Here is a 13,933-nt window from a genome sequence, read left to right on the forward strand (position 1 = left end):
GTCTTTGGAGTGTGGGAAGAAACCAAAGAACCTGAAGGAAACTCACCCAAACACGGGGAGAACATACAAACTCCTTGCAGATGGTGTCCTTGGTGGGATTTCAACTCAGGACCCCAGCGCTGCAAAGCAACAGTGCTAACCACTGAGCCACTGTTCGGTCCTTCTGGCTTACCCATGGCCTGCGCGTTTTGAACCGCAATATGTTTTTTATCATGGCAAAGCAGGACACATAATATGACACTTATATATGATCCACAACACTGCACATGAAGCTGTCCAAACAGAGGTCTTCTAGACTGCTATAAAATCTTGTATCTGCACCGATAGATATACTAATTTTCAAATTTTTTTTTTTAATGGTTATTTTCCCAGAAAATAATTCTGTACACTGAATATTCATTTATTTTACAATTCCATTCACAGTAAGTGTAATAGAAAATACGGAATATGTTAGTGGCACTTTTTAATGAAACACTGGTGTTATCGTTCGGTCACTTTGGAGAGCAGAGTGTTATCTGCCGCATGTCAGTCAGGACATTTTCTCTCTAATCAAGTTGTGTTTAGGATGGCATGGATTGTTTCATGTGTAATAACACAACTGTCTGTCCACTGGTCCTAGTCATCATCAGCTTATCTATTGCCAGCAGCCCAGAGCGAGGCTTCCTGACTACAAAGGGACGGTCTCACTGTTCCCTATTCATGGAGCATATGACGAATGAAGGAGCAGTCAGTATCCTGTCATATGGAAGGTGCCAGGTCTGATCGAGCTGCTACATGTGACTCACTCAGTAGCTTTTCTTTTCCATTACTACATTATAATTAATCTGCAATACCAAAGTGTGAATTTCAGTTACATTTGCCAACATTGCTTCATAAAGCAGTTGTACAGTATGTATACAGGTTAGGATCACAAAGTTTCGAAGTTTTAACAACTTTACTTTATTTAAACTTTATCTTGTTATTTTGCAAAAAATGAAAATGTCTCCCCTCGACCTATTAGTAGACATGAGTAAATTAATTTATGTGAAATTGAATTCTACTCGAATGTTACAAAAATCCACATTTGCTAAAATAAATATTTTTTTGTAATTCGGCTTTTGCGCAGATTCAGCAAAGTATCGTCTGCTGGCTTCCATTTTTCAGAATCATTAAAAGATTAGAAAATGAAAAAAAAATAATCTTATACTCATTTCTTTGGCATTTCTTTCTCAATGTCACCTGTCTGGTCTTCATTGCATTTTCTGATGCTCGCCACGAACACTGAAATCCGAAATTGATCTGGGCTTATGTGGTATCCCACAAAGTGACCATCACCATGGGATACCGGATGTATAGTGTGTTCCATGCAAATGCTGTGATTTCTATGTAAAATGTATGCTGTAACATATTGTGAGACTTGCTGTCAGGCAACATTCAAAGGGTTAATGTTCCCTCTCAGGGGCTTGTATACATGACTCAGCTCTAATTGATATGCAGAAGTTTATGAAAAGAGCTGGAACAAGCTTCCCCTGGCAATCAGCCAATGACTGCAGCTGAAAAGAGTCACATGAGAGAGAAGTCAGTAGAGGAAGGCAGGCTGCAAGGAGAAGAGGTTATTAGGTAGGTTGATCTCTCTTCCCATACTGCTGGGTCTAGAAGGAACCAATAGAAAAGGAGGGGAGCTGACAGCCTTCAGATTGGAAGGATTCCTACTACACCTGCAGGAGGAAAGAACCACCTCAGAGGACAAGCCTTAAAGGGGTATTCTTATCTCAAAGATCCTATCCCACTTTGTAGTAGGTGTAATAATATTAACAAATACCTCCAATTATAAATGGGGTATAGTTTTTCTGATTCACTATGTCTCTTTCCTCATGTGTAGGCATTGCAGGACCTTAGGTATCCATGGTTACGACCACTGAAATAGTGAAAGTTAGCTAGATGCTAGTGGTCGTAACCATGAATACCCAAGGTCCTGCGATGCTGTACACATGGGGTAAGTGACAAAGTGAATCAGGAAAATGATACTACATTTCTAATTGGAGGTATTTGCTAATATTATTATTATTATTACACCTACTATGTTTTGGGAAAGGATTTTGGAGATGAGAATACCCCTTTAAGTAAGGAATTTTGAGTGAGGATTGCCCGAGGGACAGCCTGAGAACAGGTGAATTGAATTGATAAGACAAGTGTCCCACAGAGATTCGCATGTTTGGGTCAAACTTCAACTCGGAGTGTAAATCTGACCACCAATTACATAGTTGTTTACCCCGTTATCATTAGTAAAGGTTCTGTTCTTTCCAAGATAACACTGCTTCTTCATGATTGGAGATTAGCTGCACAAACAGCTACCACCACCATCATACTCTACTTATAGAAGAAGCTACTATGCAAATCATAATTTGGCACATTGCCCTCTCTGATGTGTGCAGATTTGGGATTCGGTATCTGCCTTGTATGCAGAGACCCATCTCCAACTGATATGCACCTGGTGTCGCGACAAACTGTTCCCACTGTTACAGTTTTTCATTATATTTTTATTGGGGGACTTTGTGTGTATAATTGGAGATGGGAAAGAGGTTCATCGTGACAGAAAGCTTGGCCATCGTTACGCAGACTATAGACCACCAGGAGCACAAGTCCTCCCTCTGCCGTGCACCACATGAGGTTACCGCACTTGCATGCACAAGGTCACAGTGCACAGTGCTCAGAACCCTCCCGGGCCTCATTGGAGCCATAAGTCCCTGCTCAGTGTGAGAGGCCTGGGGATTTCAGCACTTGTGCCGAGGATCAGAAGATTCTATGAGAACTGGACAGATGACGATGAGGAGTAGAAGGGATGGAGAGGTGAGCAGTAAGGAGCATATGAGGATTTTTTTTATTTTTTACATATCACATTTATTATGCTCTGTGTTCTAGAGAAACCTCAGAACATTATAAGTGACATTAAATTCGTGGAAAATAACTTCTCTGTGAATCAAATTTCCCAGGAAAATCTGAACAAACAGACAAATTCAAGTTTGCCTGATCAGCTCATCTCTACTATCAGCATTATACAATCTGAACAAACATATGCTCAGGATGACTGTGACACTTCACTTTGGAATGCAATAGTAATCTAATTACTGAATTATAGAAAATCTCCTCGCCTTGCACCTAAAAAATGAACTGAAAAGTGACAACGGTGCTTGGACTGAGTTGGACCCGTAGACACATCGGATAGACGCAAATCAGCCGTCCTCCAACCTCTTCCCCCACCTAGCTTCCTTGCATACCTGTATGTCGGCTAATTTATGTCCAAACCAGTTGGAATAAAAGACATTTACCTAAAGGATTTGGTAAGTGCAAAATTTACTCCTCAGGAGCCTAAGATTGTCCGACACCTTATAGACTCTGCCCATCAACTAGGTCACACCTTAGTGCTCGCTCACATCCAAAGTTTTATTGGATAGCACTTGGCCCAATTTTATACCGTGGGGCAGTGCCGACTAGTGCATTTTTCCATATGTCGATTCGGCATCAGAAAAAATATGTAGCATGCTATGTGTGCATCTGATAATCGGACCATGCGCACCAAAGTCTATAGGTGCATGGAAAACTTCAGACTGCAGTCAGTGTCATCTGAGTGCAGCAGGGCTGACACCAGGAATGTCAGGGCCCATACTGGCAAAATTGAGACTCCGCCAATGCTCCATCGCTGCTCTGCCTCCACTCATAGAACCTTCCTCAGTCCCACTGCCCACTCTTGGAAAAACTCCACTTCTTCACCACATTCTCACCAATCACACATTAACAGTTCCCATTGATCACCATATAACATACATAGCTAGCAGCTTTTGTTTTGGACAAAATATTTTTCTAAGCCGCCACCACGACAAGGTGGACTCTTTTGGCAGGGCCCTTTTCTACTCTAACCTATTTAACATTTCTTAAAATATCGAATGTTATTTTTAGGCATATTTTTATTTATTTTTCTTTAAGGGAATGTGTCACATACATTTTTTAAAATGAATAACCAATAATACCACATACATTGTTAATAAACATCTTGAATGTGGTTTTGAGCACGTTGAGGGGTGCACTTTTTATATTAGTTTTACTTTTTGATATTTCCTGCCAGTTTGTGCCTCCACAGTCACTTCAAATGGAATGTGGTCCCTAAAACAATTGGTTTTGCAAATTTTGTTGAAAAAATTAGAAATTGCTGATAAACGTTTAACTCTTCTAACTTCCTAAGAAACAAAAATGATGTTTCAAAAATTATGCTGATGTGAAGTAGACATGTGGGAAATGTTATTTATTACTTAGTTGGTGTGATATAACTCTCTGGTTCAAAAGCATAAAAATTCGAAGTTTGAAATTAGCAAAACTTCCCCCTTTTTTTTTCCAAATTTTTGATATTTTCATAAATAAATGCAAATTATATCAGCCTAAATTTTCCACTAAGAGTTATTATCAAGTAAAGTGACTCTGGTCAGAATTGAAAAAACTGGCCTGTCAGGAAGGTGAAAACAGGCTTGGGGATGAAGGGGTTAATTCACTCTGTAACCATGTGAAAAAATGACTTCAGAATGCTCAGCATCTGATCATAAACTATTGCGTGTTGAAAAATCCTTGAGTTTTTCATTGTATGTACTATAGTACAGATTGTATTCACTGTGTAAACACAGGAAGAGAGATTTAATATCTTAGGGATCACTGAAACTTGGTGGATTGATACACATGATTGGATTCCAAACCTTGAAGGCTACAACTCATTATTAGAAACAGGATTAACAAAATGGGAGGAAGTGTTGCATTGTATGTTAGGAAAACATATATTTCCACAGAGATCCAAGCTTCAGAGACTGGTAGCTCTGTAGAAATTGTTTGGGTAAGAATACAAGACGAGAAGAACAGAAAGAACACTATTGTAGGTGTTTACTATAAGCCATCTGGACAGGCTGAAGATATGGGTGAACTCTTTATACCTCAGATGTCTCTGTTCTCAAAAAAGTACAACATAGTGATCATGGGAGATTTTAACTATCCACATATTTGTTGGGAATCTCTCTAAGGCAAAAATAATGGGTCCAGAAAATTCTTATCTTCTCTTGCTGACAACATTATCTTTCAAAAGGTAGAAGAGAGGACACGAGGATGTGCAATCATGGACCTAACTCTTACCAACAGGGAGGAAATGGTTGAGGAAGTAAAGGTGGTGTGAAATTTTGGAGGCAGCAATTATGCGATCCTCGAATTTTGGATTACAAGAGGAGGAAGACCAGTGGGGACTCAGACTTTAAGGTTGGACCTAAGAAAGGCTGATTTTAATGGACCCAGAAAGAGGGTTGGAATGGTACAATGGTCCAATGGCTGGATGTTCTAAAGGACAGAAATGTCCAAGAGGGATGGGAGATTTTGCTAAATGAAATTCTCACTGCACAACTGGTAACAATCCCGAAAAGACGGAAGAATTTAAAAAGACCAGGATGGATGAACACAGAACTTAATCACTTGTTAAAAAGGAAAAAATAAATGTATATTAAATGGAAAAAGGTGGCATATCTAAAGAACAATATAATGCTGTTTACAGGGAATGCAGGGCAAGCGATAGAAAAGCTGAAGTCGGTAATAAAGTGAAGCATGCATGAGAGACCAAAGGAATAAAAAAGGATTTTGGGGGTATGTCAAAAGCAAAAGAAAAGTCAAAGATGTTATAGGATTTTTACAGGATGAAAAAGGTGAAGTGGTCAAAAATGATGCTGAGAAGGCCGAACTTTTAAATTCCTATTTTGCATCTATGTTCAGGGGGTTGGACATGATGACCCTGGAGGTCCCTTCCAACTCTAACATTCTATGATTCTATACGATTCCATGAAGAAAGGTCTTGCTGCCATCATCTCCAACAAGGTACAATTTATTTTGGTGCACATAATAGTCTAAAATATCCAAAACCAGTCCTGATTCTTATATTCTGTAACTTGCCATTTGCTTTTTTTCAGTGGATGGTTCCTATTTATTAGAATTCTGTCAGCACTATAGCTACTTTTTTAACGTAACGTCTAAGTATTTACTGCTTCTCATGTTGTCCAATACTTACCTGCGCTGAACTAAATGGCTGCCTCTCCGTCTATGCCTGACTTATACATTGCGTACTTAAGAAGAAAAAGACCAAACAAAGAGTGGTGTGCACACCTGATGCAATATAATTTTAAATACACATATAACTTTATTAGGAACCTCGGACATACAGAAATGGAATGGTAAAAACATGTATACAACATGGTGATCATGAGAAACCCCCGAAAAATATGCATATGAGACAACTAATATGTGGAGCTCCACTGATATACTGTATAAGTTAACAAAGTATGAGACCGAAGAGACAAATAGCAAAACCATCGGTAATAGTGTTACACATGTGAAATACAGGAGCACGTAATGATAACAGCACATGGTGAACCCCCCCCCTAGGTTATAGTTCACCTACAGGATCCAACCTAATGAGAAAAGGCCATTCTCAGGCCACAAATTGGCAGTGTGGTGTAAGTATGAATTGCCATAACTAAAAAAAGTAGAAAAAAAATGGTATCACTAAAAATGTCACTTTGTCCTTCAAAGAACGCGGCCCCCAAAATGAAATCTTTTTCTATATGCGGCACCATATACCCAGCCAAGTTTGAGATCCCTGTTCTAGACCATCGCTCTTTAAATTTTGGCACATACTATTTGCCAATACCTACATTATCCCACCTTTATTATCCCCTCTTTCTTGCCCTACCCTTCTCCCTGACTATTGTTTTCTATACACAATATGGAAAGCTTATACCAAAATTATCTATTTTTTTTTTTTTTTTTATTCTTTCAGTAAAAGGATTGACTCTGAACAATAAATACAATGTTACATAATTACATATTTGGCACATTCAGTTGTGTATCTCCCTGAGGGTTCTCATTTTTATTCGTATCATTATTATTTTGTAACATTGTCATTTAAATGCTATGTAGAAAGTAAAAATGATGATTCACCAGCAAACAGCACTTGCTATGATGACATGTAATTGCTTTTTGAGACCTGGGTGTCTGCCACTTTGTCCATGACGTTGGCAGTTATTTGAGAAGTAGACGGTGTCTGATCTGAAAATATATTAATCAAGACATGATTTAATGAAAATGCTATAATTACATTTATTGAAACGATTCTCTTAGGAAATGCTGAGCCATCTCTCAGTAAATGCTGATGCATCGTTTTCTACACAGCAGAGCTTACTAAAGGGGAGGAAACGTTCAGTATTAGGCCGGTGTCACACTAGACCGTAATACGGACGAGTGCAATGCGATAAAAAATCACATAGCACTCGGCCCAATGTTAATCTATGGGGCAGCTCCTATTATCCGTTGTTTTCTCAGCCGTATTCAGGATCCGAGTGAAATCAGGGGGACTTCGGCATCGTTGAAGACAGTTTCAACTATGCCGAAGTCGTTCCCCTGATCGTTGGTCGCTGGAGAGCGCTGTCTGTGTGACAGCTCCCCAGCGACCACTCAACGACTTACCAACAATCGCATCACTGGTCGTGATCGTTGGTAAGTCGTTTAGCAGGCTGCGAATGCCAGCGTATCTTGGCCGAGAATCGCCAATGCAAGTCAATGGGTGCGAGAAAAAAACGGATTACACACGGACCATCAGTGTGACTTGCGAGAAATACGCACCATAGAAAAGCCGGTAATTTATTGCAGTGTACAGTAAAATCACACTGACAGGATAGAATAGAACATATAAAATTAATGTCTACACATAGTATAGGTATATATATATATATACAGTATGTCAGTGAGACACATATATATATACTATATATTTATATTTAATATAGCGCTAGATAGCAGAAAATCCGGTAATTCAATTGCCGGCTTTTGCTATCTCCTTCCCAAACCCGACAGGATATGAGACATGGCTTACATACAGTAAACCATTTCATATTACTTATTTTTTTACATATCCCACACTACTAATGTTAGAAGTGTCTATGTGCAAAATTTGGGGGCTTTAGCTGTTAAAATAAAGGGTTAAATCACGGAAAAAACTGGCGTGGGCTCCCATGCAAGCCAGTGACTGAGGGCAGATATTAATAGCCTAGAGAGGGACCATGGTTATAGGACCCCCCCTGGCTAAAAACATCTGCCCCCAGCCAACCCAGAAAAGGCACATCTGTAAGATGTGCCTATTCTGGCACTTAGCCTCTCTCTTCCCACTCCCGAGTAGCGGTGGGATATGGGGTAATAAGGGGTTAATGCCACCTTGCTATTGTAAGGTGACATTAAGTCAGGTTAACAATGGAGGGATGTCAATAAGACACCTATCCATTATTAATCCAATATTAATAAAAGGTTAAAAAAAAACACACACATTAGGAAATATAGACACATGTGTTGTAATAGTTTATTATACTCTCAATCCAATTGAAGACCCTTGTCACTTGAAACAAAGTTAAAATAAAAAAACAACAATATCCCATACCTCTCCGGCGTTACAGTCATGTCCCACAATGTAAATCCAGCTGAAGGGGTTAAATAATTTTACAAGCAGGAGCCTGCTAATGCAGCTGTGCTCCTGCCTGTAAAAAGTGGGGAATGAATGGGAAGCAGGGGAACGTAGCTACCTAGACTTGCGGTGCTGCGCCCCCTGCTGGCATCACCTCATATGAACTCGAGCGTGAGAAAATATTCAGAAAAATTCCCACGCTCGAGTTTAAATGAGTTTATGCCAGCAGGGGGCGCAGCACTGCAAGTCTAGGTAGCTACGTTCCTCTGCTTTCCATTCATTCCCCACTTTTTACAGGCAGGAGCACAGCTGCATTAGCAGAGCTTCTGCTTGTAAAATTAATTAACACCTTCTGATGGATTTACATCGTGGGACTTGACTAACACAGGAGATGTATGGGATATTGTTTTTTATTTTAATTTTGTTTCAGGTGACAAGGGTCTTCAATTGGATTGAGCGTTTAATAAACTATTACAACACCCTGTGTCTTTATTTCATTAATATACTTTTTTCCTAATGTGTGTGTTTTTTTAACCCTTTATGAACATAGGATTAATAATAGATAGGTGTCTTATTGACACCTCTCCATTATTAACCTGGCTTAATGTCACCTTACAATAGCAAGGTGACATTAACCCTATATTACCTGTTGTGAATTCTGCTCTTGGGCTCCCTCCGGTGGTTATAAGTGGTAGTGCTGCTGTCTTTGGATCGCAGCAGTCATTAGGTGTGTCCACTTATTGCAATTCTGACTGGGCTATTTAGTCTTGCTTGAACCTTTGGTTAGTGCCAGTTGCCCATTGTTTCCTGGAGGATTCACTTCCCAGCCTGGTCTCTCTTGCTTGCTGATCATTTCAACAAAGATAAGTGCTGGCTTTGTTTTCTGCAGTCCACATGCTGTGGGCCTGATTGTTCTAGTTACCTTCCATGTTTTGTCTTGTCCAGCTTGGTCTGTATAAGGATTTGTTTAGCCAAGCTGGTATCTCTGGAGATGCAGATATACCCTCCATGCCTTTAGTTAGTTGTGGAGTTTTTGTATTTTCTGTGGTGGATATTTTCTAGTGTTTTAATACTGACCGCATAGTACTCTGTCCTATCCTTTCTATTTAGCTAGAATTGGCCTCCTTTGCTAAATCCTGATTTCAGTCTGCGTATGTTATTTCCCTCTCTTCTCACAGTCAATATTTGTGGGGGGCTGTCTATCCTTTGGGGGATTTTCTCTGAGGCAAGATAGTTTTCCCCTTTCTATCTCTAGGGGTAATTAGTCCTCCGGCTGTGTCAAGATGTCTAGGGAGTGACAGGTACATTCCACGGCTACTTCTAGTTGCGGTGTTAAGTTCAGGGTCTGCGGTCAGTACAGGTACCACCTTCTCCAGAGTACGTCTCATGCTGCTCCTAGGCCACCAGTTCATAACAATTACCCCATATCCCACCTCTACAGAGGAGTGGGAAGAGAGAGGCTAAGTGCCAGAATAGGCGCATCTTACAGATGTGCCTTTTCTGGGGTGGCTGGGGGCAGATGTTTTTAGCCAGGGGGGGTCCTATAACCATGGTCCCTCTCTAGGCTATTAATATCTGCCCTCAGTCACCGACTTTCTCACTCTGGCAGAGAAAATTGAGCGGGAGCCCACGCCAGGTTTTTTCCGTCATTTAACCCTTTACTTTAACAGCTAGAGCCCCCAAATTTTGCACACATACACTTCTAACATTACTAGTGAGGAATATGTAAAAAAAATATGGGATATGAAATGGTTTACTGTATGTAAACCGTGTCTCATATCCTGTCGGGTTTGATAAGGAGATAGCAAAAGCCGGCAATTGAATCACCGGCTTTTCTGCTATCTAGCGCTGTATGAAATATAAATATATATATATATATATATATATATATATATATATATATGTGTCTCACTGACATATGTATGTATATATATATATATATATATATATATATATATGTATATATATAGATTGTATATATGTTTTTACGAATATTTGAGCCCATGGATCCATTCTATGTCCATTTTGCAAGCCGGTGAGAAAATCTCGCCGTACAGATGACACACGGATAATTTTTGGCGAAAAAATCGCATCCTTGCATTGAATACGGATCACTGTTGGGAAAATTTTCTGCGTATCTCGGACATCAAAAACGGACCGTATTTTTATATGTTGTGTGTGACTCCGGCCTTATCCGGAGCAGCATTGGGCAGGCTAGGAGCCACTCACAAATCTGTTAAGGATCTTTGAATGATGGAGTTTACATGGCGAACATTATATTTCATCCTGCGTCGAGCGTCATTTACATGGACAGATTTTCTGTAAAAAATAAATTGGCCCATGTTAAAGGGACTTAGCACAGATAAATAGGGATGAGAGGACTCATGGATGTTCGGGCTCATCAGGTTTGGACGAACTGTCATCCAAAGTTCAGCTTGATATCCAAACTTGATCCTGAATCCAATAAAAGTTAATGGCTTTAACCCCTTCAAGACGCGGCCCTTTTTCGTTTTTGTGTTTTCGTTTTTCGCTCCTCTCCTTCCCAGAGCCATAACTTTTCTATTTTTCAATCAATATGGTCATGTGAGGACTTATTTTTTGTGGGACGAGTTGTACTTTTGAACGACACCATTGGTTTTACCATGTCTTGTACTAGAAAACGGGAAAAAAATTCCAAGTGTGGTGAAATTGCAAAAAAGTGCAATCCCACACTTGTTTTTTTGTTTGCCTTTTTTGCTAGGTTCACTAAATGCTAAAACTGACCTGCCATTATGATTCTCTAGGTCATTACGAGTTCATAGATGCCAAACATGTTTAAGTTATTTTTTATCTAAGTGGTTAAAAAAAATTAAAAACTTTGCTAAAAAATAAATAAAATTGCGCCATTTTCCGATACCTGTAGCGTCTCCATTTTTTGTGATCTGGGGTCAGGTGAGGGCTTATTTTTTGCGTGCCGAGCTGACATTTTAATAATACCACTTTTGTGCAGATACGTTCTTTTGATCGCCCGTTATTGCATTTTAATGCAATGTCACGATAACCAAAAAAAACGTAACTCTGGGTTTTTAATTTTTTTTTTTTACACTGTTTAGCGATCAGGTTAATGCTTTTTTTTATTGATAGATCGGGCGATTCTGAACTCGGCGATATCAAATATGTGTATGTTTGATTTTATTTTATTGTTTTATTTTTTAAAACATTTTTGTTTATTTTTGCCATGCTTCAATAGCCTCCATGGGAGGCTAAAAGCTGGCATAGCCTGATCGGCTCTGCTACATAGCAGCAATCATCAGATCGCTGCTATATAGCTGAATTGCAGGCATGCTATGACCGCCGACCACAGGGTGGCGCTCACCGCAAGCCAGCATCAGTAACCATAGAGGTCTCAAGGAGACCTCTGGTTACTATGCCGACGCATCGCTGACCCCCGATCATGTGACAGGGTCGGTGATACGCGCATTTCCGGCTGTAGTTAAATGCCGCTGTCAGCATTTAACAGCGGCATTTAACTGGTTAATAGCAGCCGGGTGGATCGCGATTCAACCTGCCGCTATTGCGCGCACATGTCAGCTGTACATGACAGCTGACATGTCGCCCACGGAAGACAACAGTGGTGGATGATCGCAGAATAATCTCCATTGTGAAGAGAAAACCCTTCACAACAGCCAACCAAGTAAACAACACTCTCTGTTGTCTTCCGTGGGCGCCCAGGTCTTTTTGCATTGATGAGTTCACCAGTGCTTTCTTTCTTTCTCAGGAAGTACCGAACTGTAGATTTTGCCACTCCTAATATTGTAGCAATTTCTCGGATGGGTTTTTTCTGTTTTCGCAGCTTAAGGATGGCTTGTTTCACCTGCATGGAGAGCTCCTTTGACCGCATGTTTACTTCACAGCAAAACCTTCCAAATGCAAGCACCACACCTCAAATCATCTCCAGGCCTTTTATCTGCTTAATTGAGAATGACATAACGAAGGGATTACCCACACCTGTCCATGAAATAGCCTTGGAGTCAATTGTCCAATTACTTTTGGTCCCTTTAAAAACAGGGTGGCACATGTTAAGGAGCTGAAACTCCTAAACCCTTCATCCAATTTTAATGTGGTTCCCCTCAAATGAAAGCTGAAAGTCTGAACTTCAACTGCATCTGAATTGTTTTGTTTAAAATTCATTGTGGTAATGTCTATAACCAAAATGAGAAAAATGTTGTCTCTGTCCAAATATATATGGACCTAACTGTATCACAACAATGTCACATGACCCACCAAGAATAGCAGTACTGATGTCGCAGGAATGGCGCCACTGTGGGGGATGAGTATCAATTGTTTTTATTGTATAATGGGGCATTTATGTGACTAAGCATGAATTGTCCAGTAGTATACAACCCCTTTAATTATTCCAAGTCTGACATGAACTATTGTCCTTGTCTCTTTGCATATATGTCTCTTCTGAGTCTAAGGTTGAAAAGCAAATAAGAAATAATCTACTGCTTAGATGTCTGGTTCACAACACATAATAAAGATGCTACAGGGGATCTGTCAGCAGGTTTTTGCTATTCAACCTGAGATCAGCATTATATAGGGCAAGAGAGCCTGATTCCAGCGATGTGTCACTTATTAGGCTGTGTGTTGTATTGCGCCATACAATCAGTGATTTATCAGTAGGTGATTATCACTAGGACTAGATCCTAGTCCAGCTAATCTGTGTAACCCTGCCCCCACCATTGATTGGCAGCTTTCTCACAATGCACATTGAACACAGGAAGCTACCAATCAGTGGTGTGGGCGGAGTTATACACATTTCAGCATTCTGAGCATTGCTACATCTGCAGTAGAGAAAACAAGGATGCCATCAAAATGGCATCAAGCAGCCCAGTAAGTAACACATCGCTGGAACCAGGCTTTCTGTCCATACATCAAGCTGCTCTCAGATTATGTAAGAGGATGGTGCTGTTATGGACAGTAGGGAACACATTGTCACTTTAAGAGGCTGCACCCCCTTGTCTGGCGTGATGGAATGTTCTGCTTCTCCCCTGCAAGAGTCGGTGTACTGAACTAGTCTGGGCAGAGTGCAGGTGTGGAGCTGGAGCAGCGTGTGTGAGCTGAGGCTGCTGCAGACAGGACTTTTTGTCTGATAGCTGAAAGAGAGAAGAACTGTGTCCTGATATAGCTGCAAGAGAGCCACGAAGATACAGAGAAAGGGATTTACAGTTTCCAGGAGCATCCCTAGGATCCAGAAGCAAGGAGAAGACCATGTTTCACAGAGCTGACAGAAAGCCGTGCGCACCACCATATTAGACTGCTGGGGGCCCCCCTGGGACTGGACCTGAGTCCCCAACATCACTGTGAGTTTGTTCCTGTTTGGTGCACCTGTTAGGGCCTAGTGTAGGCTTCAATAGTCAGTACACGGGAGCCATGTGGCCTGCTTAG

This window comes from Ranitomeya variabilis, chromosome 6 (genome assembly GCF_051348905.1).
Source record: "Ranitomeya variabilis isolate aRanVar5 chromosome 6, aRanVar5.hap1, whole genome shotgun sequence".
NCBI classification, from domain to species: domain Eukaryota; kingdom Metazoa; phylum Chordata; class Amphibia; order Anura; family Dendrobatidae; genus Ranitomeya; species Ranitomeya variabilis.